The 14,749-nt window shown below is 53.5% G+C and overlaps 1 protein-coding gene across 1 annotated transcript in view; it reads right to left on the bottom strand.

The window, feature by feature from the left end:
• Positions 1-13,131, bottom strand: part of Kcnj12 (potassium inwardly rectifying channel subfamily J member 12) — a 46,161-nt gene extending 33,030 nt beyond the window's left edge. The window contains exon 1 of the mRNA XM_028857484.2: positions 12,562-13,131. The gene's annotated coding sequence lies outside the window, so the exon portion shown is untranslated. The remainder of the gene's footprint in view (positions 1-12,561) is intronic.
• Between the last annotated feature and the right edge of the window lie 1,618 nt (positions 13,132-14,749).

Below are 14,749 nucleotides of genomic sequence, written 5' to 3'. Positions count from 1 at the left end.
TCTCAATATATTTCTCAGCATAGAATTCTGGATTGTACGGTGACTTGAATGAGAAATGACCCTCCTAGGTTCATGTTTGAACACGTGGTCCCCCCTTGGTGGTGGTGTTTGGATAGGTTATGGAAATTTCAGTGGGCGGAGCCTTGCTGGAGGACATACACTATTGGGAGTGGGTCCATAGGGTTAACAACCTCACCCTACTCCCTGCTCTCTCTGTCTCTCCCTGTCTCTCTGTTTCTGTCTCTCTGTCTCTGTCTCTGTCTCTGCTTCCTGTTCTACTGCCATGCTGTGCCTTCCCCATCACTGTGGACTCGAGCTCTCTAAAAATGTAAGCCAAACAAACTCTCTCTTCCTTAAGTTGCTTTGGTCATGGTATTTTATCACAGCAACAGAGAAGTGGCTAATATAGATTGTACTGTGCTATATGTTTTATATTTATAATATATATCACACGTGTTTTATATATATATATAACATATACATGTGTGCATGTGCTATATGTTATATAAGATCAATAATGTTTGATTTTTAAAAGCTGTCACCAGGCAGGGCTGTAGAGATGGCTCAGCAGTTAAAGAGCACTTGCTGCTTTTACAGAGAACCTGGGTTCCGTTCCCAGCCCCCAAACGGTAGCTTACAACTGTCTATAACTGCAGTTTCAAGGGTTTGATGCCCTCTTCTGGCCTCCCAGGGTGTCAGGCACACATGTGGTGCACATACATACATACATACATACACACACACATACATACAGGCAAGACACTCATAGACATACAATAAAAATAAGTAAATCTTTTTTTAAAAAATTGTTGCCAGGTGTGGTCAAGCACACCTTTAATCCCTGAACTCAGGAGGTAGTATCAGATAGATCTCTGTGAGTTGGAGGCTACCCTGGTCTATAGTGAGTTCCAGGCCAGTCAGGGTTGCATAACGAGACCCTGTTTCAAATAAAATGCTGTTTGAATTTCATTTTTTTTTAAAAAAAAGTTCAATGGATTTTAGCTTGAGATCAGAGCAGAATTTTCAGCCATTCCTGAAATGACCTTTAGGGTCATACTTGGGCCGTTTTGCACCATGTACTTATGCAAAAAGGCATCCTCACCCCACTGACACTTAGAAAATCAAAACATCTATCAATTCTGAAAAATGTTGAAGATACTCTGTGTCCTAGAGTATCCAATTCAGCTAAGATTTAATTATTTATGTAAAAACTAATATGTCCAGCTCATTAGTGTGCAAATTTGTTTTAATCTTTATTAAATGAAGAAATTACACAAATATCAAAGAGTTGCTTTAAAATAAATTTCTTAGCCAGGCAGTGGTGGCGCACGCCTTTAATCCCAGCACTTGGGAGGCAGAGGCAAGTGGATCTCTGTGAGTTCAAGACCAGCCTGGGCTACATAGTCTGCTGTGCCCATCTCTGCACCCGCGTAGTCTGGAAGCACAGCTGTGAAGGCCAATGGCTCCCAGGACATGGAGCAAATGGAGAAGTCAGTGTCAGTTCAACCATGTGAAAGCAGATATAGGAGGCACTCTGAGAACCTGCATGCCTGCCGCAGGATCCCTGCTCAAAAGGGCCCGAGCAATGGTCTGTCTGTCCTCCAACCAGGTCCAGAGCAAGAATGAAGCCGACTGGACCAGCCCACATTCAGAAGTTGAAATCACCAGGCTATAGAAATCTTCAGATCACTCAGGCTGAGTATGAGTCCTGACAGCGTCTCCTCTCCTTGAAGCCTCAGTTTCTGTACCTATGAAATGGTCCTCTACCCTCGGCCATCTAGAATTTTAAAGCAGCTATAAGGTGTGGCCAAGCACTCATCTGGAACAATCAGTGTGAAAGGGAGATTTTGCCCTATTTTTTGGAGTGCCGGAGTGATGTTTAGTGAGATGACGCTAACTTCAAGCCACACAGAAAGGGACAGCCCCCACTTAAATCTGGGCCAATAGAGCTTATGGTGCTTATGGCCAGCACTACTGCTCCCAGCCAAGCATGATTCTTAGACATCTCCTGAGAGAAGATCTCAGGCCAGGCATCTCCCACCAGCCCACAGCACTCTCAGGACACTGGGGCTTCTCTTCATGGCTGACATCTGGGCTGGCCATCTGCCTCCCTAAACCTCATCCCTCAATTGTCCAGGACACTTTGAGAATTAAATGAGATAATTTCTGGAAGGCACTGAGCACAGTGCCCAGCACCAAAAGATTTGGTAACAGTCAATTCATTGTTATCTGTACATGCCAAATCTCATACCACTTCTCAAGAAACACTGGCATCCTGTGTCATGCCAGAGCCACCCCCTCAAATATTCTGATAATAGCCTGGAGCACGGGGAAGGGCCATGGACACTGGCATCATCAATTTAGCACATCTCACAGAGACAGGCCTGGGGGCAGACAAGGGAATAGTTTGGGCCACAGGTCCAATGACATTGAGCTTCTGGAGAAACCCAGGTGCTGTAGATGCCACCCTTTAGCTCTGGTCGCACAGAATGATGGAGATGGGCTGGTCATCGAACCTCGGTTTTGGAGTCTGCAGAGGAGCAGCAGTTCCCTGTACTTCGGGTCAGCTGTGAAGGCCCAGAAGAACCAGAAGAGATATACTGTGGTAGACGCTAACCATCTTACTCACCGGCCAACCAGTGGGGTAGGATGGAGATCTGAGAACATTCTCCCCAAAGGAGCTGACTCTGGGCATGAGCTACAGGAAGATGCCAGCCTGGACAACGTCACACATTTAAACCAAGGGAGAGAAAGTCTCTGCTGTCAAAAGTTGTATTGTCAAACAGGGGCATCAGATGGCTATGGCACGCACATACAAGGTCTGTGGAGATGGCCCTAAACTAGTGCGACACCATGGAGGGCTCTCAAAATCACAAAGACATATCCCCTTCGACCTCGCTGAGCTGTTACCAGAATCTATTTAGAGGGCCCAGGCGCAGTGACAGCTAGGGCCAGACAGAGAGAGCCGGGAAGTTAATACATCAGAATAAGCAAGTCAGCTAAGCAGAAACGCAGTCTCCAGCCTGAAAGCCCAGGCAAATCCCAAAACCATCTTGTCATAGAAAGTAACATCTGGGCTGGAGAGATGGCTCGGTAGTTAAGAGCACTGTCTGCTCTTCTAGAGGACCCAGGTTCAATTCCCAGTACCCACATGGCAGCTCACAACTGTCTGTAACTCCAGCTCCGGGGGGGGGGGCAGGTTTAACACCCTCACACAGGCTACTTGCAGGCAAAACACCAACCCACATTTTAAAAAAAAATTAATCGCCAGGGCGGTGGTGGCACACGCCTTTAATTCTAGCACTCAGGCGGGAGGCAGAGCCAGGTAGATCTCTGTGAGTTTGAAGCCAGCCTGGTCTACAGAGCGAGATCCAGGAAAGGCGCAAAGCTACACAGAGAAACCCTGTCTCAAAAAACCAAAAATAAAATAAAATAAATCATTAAAAAAAAAAAAAAAAAAAAAAAAAAAAAAAAGAAAGAAAGAAAGAAAGAAAGAAAGAACATCTCCCACACCCTTCCATGTTCGCCGGGCTGTATGTGAACGCAGATTGCTCAAAACCACTCCAGAATGAAAGGACCACTACCATCTCTGTGCCCCAGAGGGGAGACTGGACACAGTAGCAGAGCCATCTGCCAAAGGCTCACACATGGGAAAGAAACTAAAACGAGAACCCTAGTACTACGTGTTTCCAAAGGATATGGCCCCAAAAGTACATCTTTTCTTTCTTTTTAAATGGTGGTGGTTGTGTGGTGTATGTGTGTGTGCACGTGTGTACTATGTCACACATGTGGAGGTCAAAGGACAAATTTCAGTCATCAATTCTGTTCTTCCACCTTTATATGGGTTCTAGGAGTTGAGCTCAGGTCATTAGGCTTACATGGCAAGTGCCTTATGGGCTGATCCATCTTCTTGGCCTGGATTTTTTTTTTTTTTTTTTTTTTTTTTTTTTTTTGGTTTTTTTGAGACAGGGTTTCTCTGTGTAGTTTTGGTGCCTTTCCTGGATCTCCCTCTGTAGACCAGGCTGGCTTTGAACTCACAAAGATCCGCCTGCCTCTGCCTCCCAAGTGCTGGGATTAAAGGCGTGTGCCACCACTGCCTGGCAATTTTTTTTTTCTAGAGCTGAGGACCAAACCCAGGGCCTTGCAATTGCTAGGCAAGCGCTCTGCCACTGAGCTAAATCTCCAACCCCTGTATTTTGTTTTTTTTTAAGATTTTATTTTTCTGATGCTGAAGGAGGATTTGCCTGCCATGTATGAGGCCCTAGGTTCTGTTCCAAGTTGAAGAGGGGAGAGCGGAGAGGGAGAGGGGGAGGGGGAGAGGAGAGGAGGGGGAGGGAGAGAGATTTGAATGACAAAGGAAATTCTGTATCACAAAAACTTAGCTTGCACAAAATTATTAAATATAATGTATTCATATTCAGATTCTGTATATAAGTTTTAGATGAAACAAACACACAGATTTCGTGTACAGGCTTGGGTCGCCTCCCCAAGATATCTCATCACATATATTCTAAAACCTGAAAAACAATTCTGAAATTCTGAAAATTCAACACAGGTTGAATTCCAGCCTTCTGGATAAGAGACTCACACCATATTGTTTCAACTCCCAACACAGCCGCACTGAACCATTTCAGGGTCTTGTGCTCCCTATTGCTACCACTTCTGCCTTCTCCCAGACTCATCCCTGCCCCAGACAGAACACCAGCTATGTGGAAACAACTGCCTTCTTGGCTCCAGTGTTCCCATTTTACAGAGGCCGAGTCTGAGGCACGGGTTCACGCAAAGGCTCCCAGAACTCCTGATCGCTATCACACCCCTGTCCCCCAAATCCATTCCCTATCAACCTGTACCTGTGTAGGGTGTTTTTTGCCCAGCTACAGCTGAGCTGAAGGCCAGCAGGAGGCATCTGGGTCAGGAGAGGACAGAGCCTGGTACTGTGGGTCCGGGCATTTGCTACAAGGTTAAGCTCTGGACCCCTACTGGCTATGGCTACACTGGCCAGGTTCAGGTTCAGCTCACATTTAGCAAAGCAAAGAGAGGGGATGTGGGTATGTTCTGTCACACAGGCCTGGGGGCCTGGGCCACTCTAGGCTACCACAGGAGCTCTGGGGACACTCCTAGTGGTTCTCAGGTTCCCTAGGGCTCAGGGAAGGGCCTGGCTGCTTCGACCAAACAGGTGTTGCCGACAGCTTGAGACCCAGCGGGTAACTTGTTGGCACAGCCAAACCTCCGGCTGCACAGTGGAGGGGGTAACGAGGAGAGGAAGCCGCCCTGCCCTGCCCTGACCACAGAGCCAAGTACAAAGGGCAGGAGAGGATGATGTCTTGAGAGAAGGGAAACTCTAGTGCCCATTTCACAAAAGGGAAAACTGAGGCTTAGAGCAGAAGAGCGGTCCTGGTCCGTGGTCATTATCACCTCTCCAGGAACCAGGGAAGCATACAATTGCTAAGCATGGTCTTCCTTCACCTCAAGCCAAGATTCAAGACATGGCAGAGGACCAAGCAAGTGGTGGGCACCCAGAGGCAGAGTTCACAGCAGAGATGGTCCTCCCTCAGGCAGAAGGCTGACCCCGCCTGAAGACCACGGTGGCCCTTTCTCTGGAAGTTCAAGAAAAGGGCAGACAGGGAAGCGGGGACGTCCCCCCTTCAAGGAAAAGTGTTGGGCACTTCCTCCCTTCAGGTCCAAGCAAGGTTTGCTCTGTCCTGAGGGAGCTGGCCAGCCCTAAGACCCAGAGCACTGATAGATTAGATCTCACAGAGGCTTAGGGGACCAGACAGCTAGAGGGGAGCTGAGCTATTGGGGGATTAAAACACACAGACCTCACACTCTTTGAACCAGAATTCTGGGGATCTAGATGGACTAAACTCCCTGGGATCCCAGGAAGGAGGTCTCCAGCAAGGACCGAGAGCCTCTCTGGGGGTTAAGCTGCTCCAATTCTGCAATTCCAGGTTCTCTGCCTCAGACCGGTAAAACTTCACAAAGAACCCGTGATGTGTGAACTCAATGGCTCTGGGAGTTCAAAGGCTCCACAACCAGGATCCACAGACTCGGTGACTCAGCCCTCATCTTGGAGACAGGAATGGAACCCTGGGCCCAGTGGGCACTGGGCACCACATGGCCAGGATCCTGATGCAGGGAGCCAGGGGATACATGGGTGGGGGCTGGGGAGAGGAAGGGAGAAAGAGCTACATTTACAGAAGCACTGAGAAAGACAGTCACCAGAAAACACGAAGCAGTTTGGGGGGAGAGAAGGCAGGACCGAGAAGGGATTCATTTTCTACTCTTACTATTTAATTGAACCATGCAACATCCCCGTAATTAAAGACTGTAATAATTAACAAAGGAATATGACCAAGTCCATGATTTCTTCCTTGCTTGTCTGTTTTATACTCCCCCACCTTCAGAGCGATCAGCCCCGTGGGTGCCCCCGCAAAGGGAGGACTTGGGTACATCCACGGCCCCAGCCTCCCAGCACAGGGCAAAGCACGTGCGTGCGCCCAAAGCTATTTGTTGAAAGTATAAATGATGCTAAAATTTGACATCCTCAGGGCCTGCGTCATAGCACTTGACAAGTCAAGACCTCTAGGATTCTCTGAGAAGGGAAGGGATGGAAGAGAAAGAAAAGAGATGCCCAGAGCTGGACCGACCAGAGAGCAGTGATTATGAGAAGGGGTCGCCTCTGTGACAGCAGGTGGCCAGGTCACCCTGAGCTTGCCCTAGCCCTCCCAGGTCAATTTCTACCAAGTTGAAATGGAACCTCCCCCTCCTGCTAGAGACTCCAGAGCCTCAGGGGCCAACAATGCCTGTGCCTTCCATGTGACCTCGCCAGGCCATGCCAAGCCCCCACAGGCTTCCACGTCCTCTCACAGGCCTGAGTGGAAGGCTGGCCTTGGCCTGGAACCAGAAGCCCAGAGGCAGAGGTCGGGGCAGGGGGGTGGCGCGGCTGCTGCCACCCAGAACGCCAGCTGCTGGCAGTGATTTATTTTTGCTTTAAGTGCTGAAGAATTGCAGAGCTGGAGCAGCCAGCTTAGAGGGGCCTGAGCTGCAGCTGGAAGGAGGAGGAGGTACGCAGGGGTGAGGGCATGCCTCTGGCCTGGGCCCCATAGCTCCTCCAGACCTCTTCACTGTCCTCTTGGATTTACCAGCTCATATAACCCAGCACCCCAGCTTCCCTTCACCCCCACCCCACCCCCACCCCATCACCAAGTCTCCATACAGCTAAAAAGAGACCATGGAGGGCAGAGATACCCGACTCACTTCTAAAGGGCTATGAGACCCTTCTCTGGCCTCAGGGGATCCACGCCCACAATGGGGATGCCATGTTACCCCTACCAGAATACCCGCCTCCGAAGGAAGCAGGAAGAGCTGCCCAGGGCTCCAGTTCAACCTTGACTTGGTCCCTTTGTCTCCAGGTGAGCCTCAAAAGACAGGACTCCAAACCCCACTCACTCAGTCACCAAAGAGGCTGCAAGCTCGGCCTTTTCAGAAGTCATAGGGACATCCAGAAGAGAAAGGAAAGGCCACATGCTGACCACAAGAAAACATCAGGTTTTCTTCCAACAGACACTCCTAAAGTTGATCACTGTAAACTTGAGAAGCTAAACATATATAAAACATGGAGGCCATGTTCAAGAGACTGGAATAGTAAAGCAAGACAGACTGCCCAAACACCAGCGGCCAAAGGGAGTCAGCGTGTCTCATGCCACTGGTCAAGGCCGGGCTGGACAGGAAGGCAGGTAGCAAGACCCACCATCTAAGAGACCAGCCAGGAGCCCACAGCTACCTCTCCTGGCCTCAGGGTGCTCACACTTACGATGAGGCTAACTACTCCCATAGTATTATGGGGTGGGGATATTCCTAGCTAGGGGCAGCCAGGCTCAGACAGGGAGACTGTGTGCAGAAAGGCTCCAGCCAGACAGGTCCAGACCCCGCTCCTCCTGCTCAGCCACAGGATGCCAGGGCAGGGAGCTCAGAGCAAAGCTCCGGATCCCAGCTCAGCCTCGAACTCCGCAACAAGCTCGGAATTATGCCGGCACCTCCCTCGGTTCTGTGTGCTCACCTGCAGATAGATGGACCACAGTTGCCACTGCGAGGCGAGCACAGCATGGCACGCAGCACACAGCTGAGACCACACAGCCGCCCCCTGTACGGACCGAACACCTGCTGGCTATCACCACGGGCCCCAGGGGCACAGCTGCGGGACAACAGGATCAAACCCCTGAACTCGTTTACAGCCCGAGACAATAGAGAAAATAGAAAAATAAAACACTCGAGGCAGATGGCTCTGAGTTCTATAGAGAGAAAGCAGTGGAGGCGGGGGTGGGGGGGGCAGCATGGCTTTGTGGCTGTGATGGGGGGCGGCGGCGGGCTGCAGGGAAGAAGTGGCATTGGGGGCAGCACATGAATGTGGAAAGGAAAGAGTCGTGTACAGATCTGGGAAGGAGTAGTCCAGACAGGGAATGAATGGTACGTGCGTGCGTGGGCCCTGGTGGATGTAGGACAGGCCTGGCCTGTTGAAAGCATGGCAAGGAGGGCAGGGAGAGACGCGGAAGTTAGGAGCGTGCTGTGAGTGAGGCCAGATGGGAACCACTGAAGGGCTGCCACCCAGGGCAGGTCAAGCCCACAGCAGGTACTCAAGCAACATGGCCTGCCACTCATACCTTTTACTGTCTATCCTCCAGCCATCTCCAAGTCTGAGTTCTTCAAGGAGATCAGGCCTCAGGTGAGGAGCAGAGAGGACCCCTCAGCGGCCCAAAGCCCGGAGGGGATGTTAGGGGGCTTCCAAGCCAAACCCACAAGGCTACACCCACCAACTCAAGAAGCAGCCGATACCCAGCAAGAGTAAAGTCGCTCCTGGGGCACCTGAAACAGGCATTCCTATGTCTGCCAGCCAGGCTTGTGTCTGGTACTGTAGGCCTAAAGGCTAATGGAGGTGCAGGGCCAGGGTCTCCTAGGTCCCCAGAGCCTCACCTTGCCTCTGTCGTCACCTCAGAGGCCAAGCAGGACAACTTGAGCTTTAGGATATCATGGTGGCTGAGAACGGGCATAGAGAACAGCCCAGAGGAGGAGGCCAGCCTCTGAGGCCACGACCATGGGAACCCCACTTCTCTCTATGCAGTTTCCCATGTAGCCAAAGGATGACTGGGCTGCAATGAGATTCCCAAGGCTTAGGCACCAAATGTTCACAGCTCTCCTTCATGGGGTCCCCTCTGAAGACTCCCAGTCTTGCTGAGCCTACCCTGCTCTTAGAGGCACGTTCAAAGGCTCTCTTCCCCTCCTCTATTCTGGGTAACCCAGGGCTTCTGGTCTTCAGTCTCACTTCATGGATGCAACACTGAGGCCACGAGAAACATGGCACCCCCATGTGCCCGCAAACCGAATCTTCCCCACACAAACTTACTTATTGAACAGTCACTTTACTGTCTCTGCATGCTTAGACACTCCAGACCTCACACCCACTCCGGCTCACGCCACGTCACAGGAAGGCCACCACTGAGGCCTCAGGGAACATTTACGGAACGCTAACTTTACGCCAGGCCCTTCACTGGGTCCCAGAGAAGCGGCTTCCTGGGAGCCAGGAAGGCAGGCGGGCCCTAGAGCTTAGTGGAAACTGCCTGGGGGTGGAGACCAGGCCAGCACACAAATGCCCCCAGAAAAAATGTGTCTGTAAGTGGCAGGAAGTGCACCCTGTCCCTGGGAGAGCCCGAGGCTCTGGGTCAGAAGCACACAGGCTACACATAAGCTCCAAGCCTCCTGGCCTCCACTCCCATCCGTATAATGGAGCCAATACAGCCCTCCACACTGGCAGGCCATTAGCAAATTAAATTAGCTGGTCCAGCTCTGGGCCCTCAGTTCCTTCCTGGGGCCAGTTCCTCTGGAAAAGCCCCATCATCACTACTACCCTGAAGCATCAGCAGCCCTGTCTGAAGCCCCGTTCCAGATAGCTCCCTTCCTTCTTGCTTTCTCCGCTGTCTTCCCCTGCTGCCTGTCCCCCTCACCCACTGCTCCCCAGCAACCCTCCCAAGGGGTGGGCTCAGCCGGCCCCTCCTGCTGTCTGGGAGCTGCCCCTTGTCTGCCTCTCCTCTGTGTCAGTCTCTGGCAGGGCTCCAATGACAGGCCAGAGGGGAGGGGCAAATGGGCCCATGTTTCACTCCCAGCAAAGCCCTGGCCAAGGCCCAGCCACAGGGACCAGCTGCATCTGTTGCAGGAAGGGTCTTGCCTAGAGCAGGAGTTAGGGGCAGAGGACCGAGAAGAACTGTTTCTCAAGCCTTGCAGTATACCAGCAGACCCTGCCCGGGGGCTGGCAAGGACCACAGGGATGCTGGGAGAGATGATGCAGTCACTTCCACCCTAGCTATGTGCCAAGGCCTTTGGGTGCCATGACTGGTCGTGCCAACTATGGCCCCAGGCACTGGAGGCCTGGCTGAGCCAGAGGAAACTGTCTGCAGGCTGCACTGGCCTGTGTCGCAGAGCCTAGAGGGGCCACCATGACCAGTGTTGTTACTATTATCGCTGCCATTGTTAGTTCACTGCGAGAGGGCCACTTAGTGCTACCTGGTCCTTCCTGGGGCAGAGCAGAGACAGGGTAGTCCTGGCAGAAACGCCTTCTGATTTGAGGAAAACAAAACAAGCCTTCTGCTTGGGCCTAACATGTTGCGTGGCTCTGGAAGCATCCGCGGTAAATACCTCTCCCGGTTCAGCACAGTCTCCTGAACCTCTCCTTCCCCTAGACACACACCTACAGGGGACCCTGCCTAGGGAGCCTGGTGGCAGAGGACTCATCTACCACTCCACGGTGCCCACCCAACCCAGGAGAGAGGAGACTAGTTAGGTAATCAAGGGCTTGAAGTTCACACATGCCAGCCTGTGCCAAGACTGCCTTTACAAGGGCTTTCTGCATGCCTAGAGCAGTGTCCCCGTGGAGAGGATGACCCTGCTCTGCTAACACATCAGAACCACCTACCTTGTCCCCAAGGATGTCGGAGACTCTCCCCATCCCCACTGTGCTGAGGCTGGTCCAGTAGGCCATGTGCACACAGCCATGCATTTATTCTCACAAGTGGCTCCACCTATCCAGGGTCACCTGCTATCATAGAGAACTTTGTGTCCCCTGGCTAGTTGGAGGGACCTCTTGAACACAGTGGATGATTTTACTGAGAAGTCTCTTTGGGGTCCCCCCTACAGGCCCTGGGGGGGGGACTCTTCTGGGAATACAGAGGAATGGGTCTTCAAGGAGGAGCCTGGTACTCAGATCTGCCTTCCCAACCTGACGCTCTCCTGTCACATGGGCAGATTTTGGTGAGGGGGTCTCAAATCAGCCACCTGGTGCAGTGCCAGGCTGGAGTCTAGTCAGGAGGGACAGCAGCCAGGGCAGGCTTTTGTTCATCTCTCCAAGAAGGTGTAAAGGCCGGGAGGCTAAGCCTTCTGGGTTCCCACCTTGGAGGAGGCGGCAGCTGATTTCAGTGGTATGTGGGCGCCTAGGCAAGCCAGAGAGCTGAAGTCGCCTAACCAGGGCTCAGGAGGCGGATGCGAGGGCCAGAAAGTCCCCAGATCTTTACTGCCGGCTTCAGGCTTGGGTGCAGGTAGTGAGGAAGAACTAGAAAGGGCCAAAGACGGTACCACACTCTGGGAATTGGCAGAATGGCAGCCTCAAATCCCACCAGGTCCACGCAGTAGGGAGGCAGAACCTCCCAGAACTAGAGGCCTTCACCAAAGAGACACTTTCCTGGGAGCTCCATTCCCAGCACCAGTTCTAAAGTATTCAGACGACATGTGCACCAACCTAGCAGGGACACTCTTAAGGGCCTCGCTCGGCTCTCCTAGAAGCTCTCTAGGGCTCTCCACTCCAACTGCCTCCTTCAAAGGGTCTAATTCCCTACAGGACACCAGAACAGACCTGTGCGTCCAGGAGAGACACCTCTGCCCTGAGCCCCTGTTGGTTTCTCAAGACCGACATTAAGAAGCAAAAGATGCCCCTGGACTCGCAGGCTGACTGGATGGTGAAGAACCACATCCAGAATATTTTTACTCCATGACAGCACAGGCAGTAGGAAAGAAATGACTCCAAAGATCCAGGTCTTAGCAGGGAGCATTCTCTGGTCGAGCCTGTGAACCCACTCCATACCCCATCTTGATCACAGGTCTCTCGGGTAAGGTCACGCCTAGGACCGATGCCCGCGCGCAGAAGTGGCTCCGCCCTCTGCCTTGCAAGCCCCCTCAATCAAGCCAGCCGAGGAGGGGGATCGAGAGCTCCTCAAAGTTTCTGAGAGTGCCCCCCCACCTCACCCCGCAACACACACACCGGGGGACAGAGGTTAGCCCGGAGCAAAGTTCCCTGGTGGCTGTAGCCCGAAACATGGCAGTGGAAGAAAAGCTCGCTGTCAGCATTTCATCTGGTGGTTCACCACGGACCGGAGAGGAAAAAAAGAAAAGGAACGGAAGGAGCCCTTCTGCCTCACCTTTCCTGTTGCTGCACCACCCCGCGCTCACCCGGGGCGGGAAGCTGCCTGATGCGAGCTGGGGCCGGGCGGGTGGGCCGTGCGCCCGCGGCCGCCTTCTTACCTCGGTCAGTGGCCGGGGCGCGGCGCGTCCCGCGTCCTCCAAGCTCCGCGCGGCCGTTCCCGGTCCCGGCCGCCGCTGCGCTGGCTGCATTGCCACCGTTGCCGCCGCCGCCTCAGCGCAGCCCCTGGGAGCGCTCCACGCCGAGGGGCGCGTCGCTCCCGGACGCCGGGCGCCACCAGTCAGCCATGGGTCGGGGGCGCACGCCCAGACGGCGCCCCCAGCCCCGCGGCGTTCGCTCCGGGCTCGCCACTGGCTTCTGTCGCTCAGTCCCGCGACAAGCACTGCCGACCCACCCCCTCCCCCGCCGCAGTTATCTGATCCCCGGGCAGGGCCGGGCGCGCTCCCCTGCACCGGGTGTGGGTGTCCTGCACCTCCCAGCGGGCTTCGACCGCACAGGGCCCCCTCCCCCGGCGACCGTTCCCAGGGAGGCGGTGGCAGCGCAGTCGCGGCGTGGCCGGGGGAAGACGGGGAACGAGGAATGGAGGGCGAGGAGGCGGCGGGAGGCAGAAGCTCTGCGCGCACCCAGCTCCGCGCCCGGCTGCCACAGTAGCCCAGCTCGGCAACTCCTCCAACTCTCCGCCAAAAGCACGCCCGCCCTGCGCCGCGGCGCCGCTGATCCCGCCCACCACCGCCCTGGTCTGGCCCGATGGCCCCTCCTGGCCCCAGCTGCCCCCCACACGCATCAGCCACTTGCGCACTGGGGCGCGCGCGCGAACACAAACGCGCGCACGCGCGTGGCACACACACACACACACACACACACACACACACACATCTTTTCGGGGACACGCGCACACACAGGTGCATGGCGAGCATATACTCAGACTACACGCACAAGCAAGGGAATCTGGACCGGCTGCACACAGCAGGATACCAAGCTCAGGCGTCACCTGCACAAAATCCATGTGATGAGGAGCACAGTGGCTAAGGTGCACAGGTGCACTCAGTCACATATGCACATGTGGAGTGGGATCAGTCGGCACATCCACACAGGCTGGCTTCTGAGCTCATGCATTCCCCTTGCACATCAAGCGCAGGGTCATATGCACACCCCTCCCTCTTTAATATCATATCTCTTCTTTCCATCTTGGGTTGTATTTAGCTCTCATCTCTTGCTTTCTCCTCCATGCTCCTCCTCCCGGCCTCTCTGCTGATTTGATTCCATGTGACTCCCCTCCCCTTGCCCACTCTTGTCTGGAAGGCACCCCTGGTACTCTGCTCTCCCAGTCTCCGGAAGCCTATTGTCTGAGCCTCACATCTCTGCCTCCTGCAGGGCCTGGACCTTTCAGCCTGGCAGACAGATCACCCTAGCTGGCCTCAGGGAAATCCCATTTTATCACAGGGCTGACCCCCAGCTCAACCCTAAGGCTGCAGAATCGGGCCAAGAAGGCAGGTCTACAGCCAGAACACAAGCTTCACAAAACTCCCCACCCCCTTGGTCTCCAGCTCCCCTCTAATGTGAAATATAATTATGCATTTGAATAGCAGAGACACTAGATGCAGGATCCTAGCCAAGAGGCATGGCTTTCTGGTCACCCAGATGCCCAGGCTCTGGCAGCTTATCCAGAGCTCGGCAGAACCCACCAGCCTAACTCCAGGGAGCCAACGCGTCATCCAGAGTCCCCAGAAAACTCTCCTGCCTCAGACTGGGCTTACCCCACCTCCTTTGACTGAGCAATCCTGCACACAGGTACTTCAGCACTCAGTGTCTGGATTCCCTGTGGTGACATGGACATTATGGGGCTCACTGTGTTACAGGACTGCTGTGAAGGTTAAATGACGTAAGTGTACGTACAGTTCTTAACCTGGTGGAGCTTGGGTGCTCAATCTGTTCTGGCCTCTGTGCTAAGGCCTTAGCTGGAGTTATTTTGCTGTCATTATGATGCTCTGAGAGGTACAACCATTGACCCACTTTACAGACAAAGAAACTGAGGCACAGAGGAATAGTTGCTTATCTAGTCACAGAGCTACTGACTGGTGGAGAGGGTCTCAAACCAAATGTATCCTTAAGATGGTCATGCCTGCCTGTCTAGCCACTGTTCAGAACCACAATGGGGAGAAAATGGGTATCCCCAGGGACTCTACCCCCAGGCCCCCAGCCTGTCTTGGACAGGCACATGATGTCCTGTTTTCCACCTTCTCCTGAGTGACCAAGGAGGAAATGGCTCAGATGCCCCTGCTCCATTTT

This window comes from Peromyscus leucopus, chromosome 8b (genome assembly GCF_004664715.2).
Source record: "Peromyscus leucopus breed LL Stock chromosome 8b, UCI_PerLeu_2.1, whole genome shotgun sequence".
Taxonomy (NCBI): Eukaryota; Metazoa; Chordata; class Mammalia; order Rodentia; family Cricetidae; genus Peromyscus; species Peromyscus leucopus.
The sequence above is the reverse complement of the archived record's forward strand: the minus strand, read 5'-3'. Positions and strand labels throughout refer to the sequence as shown.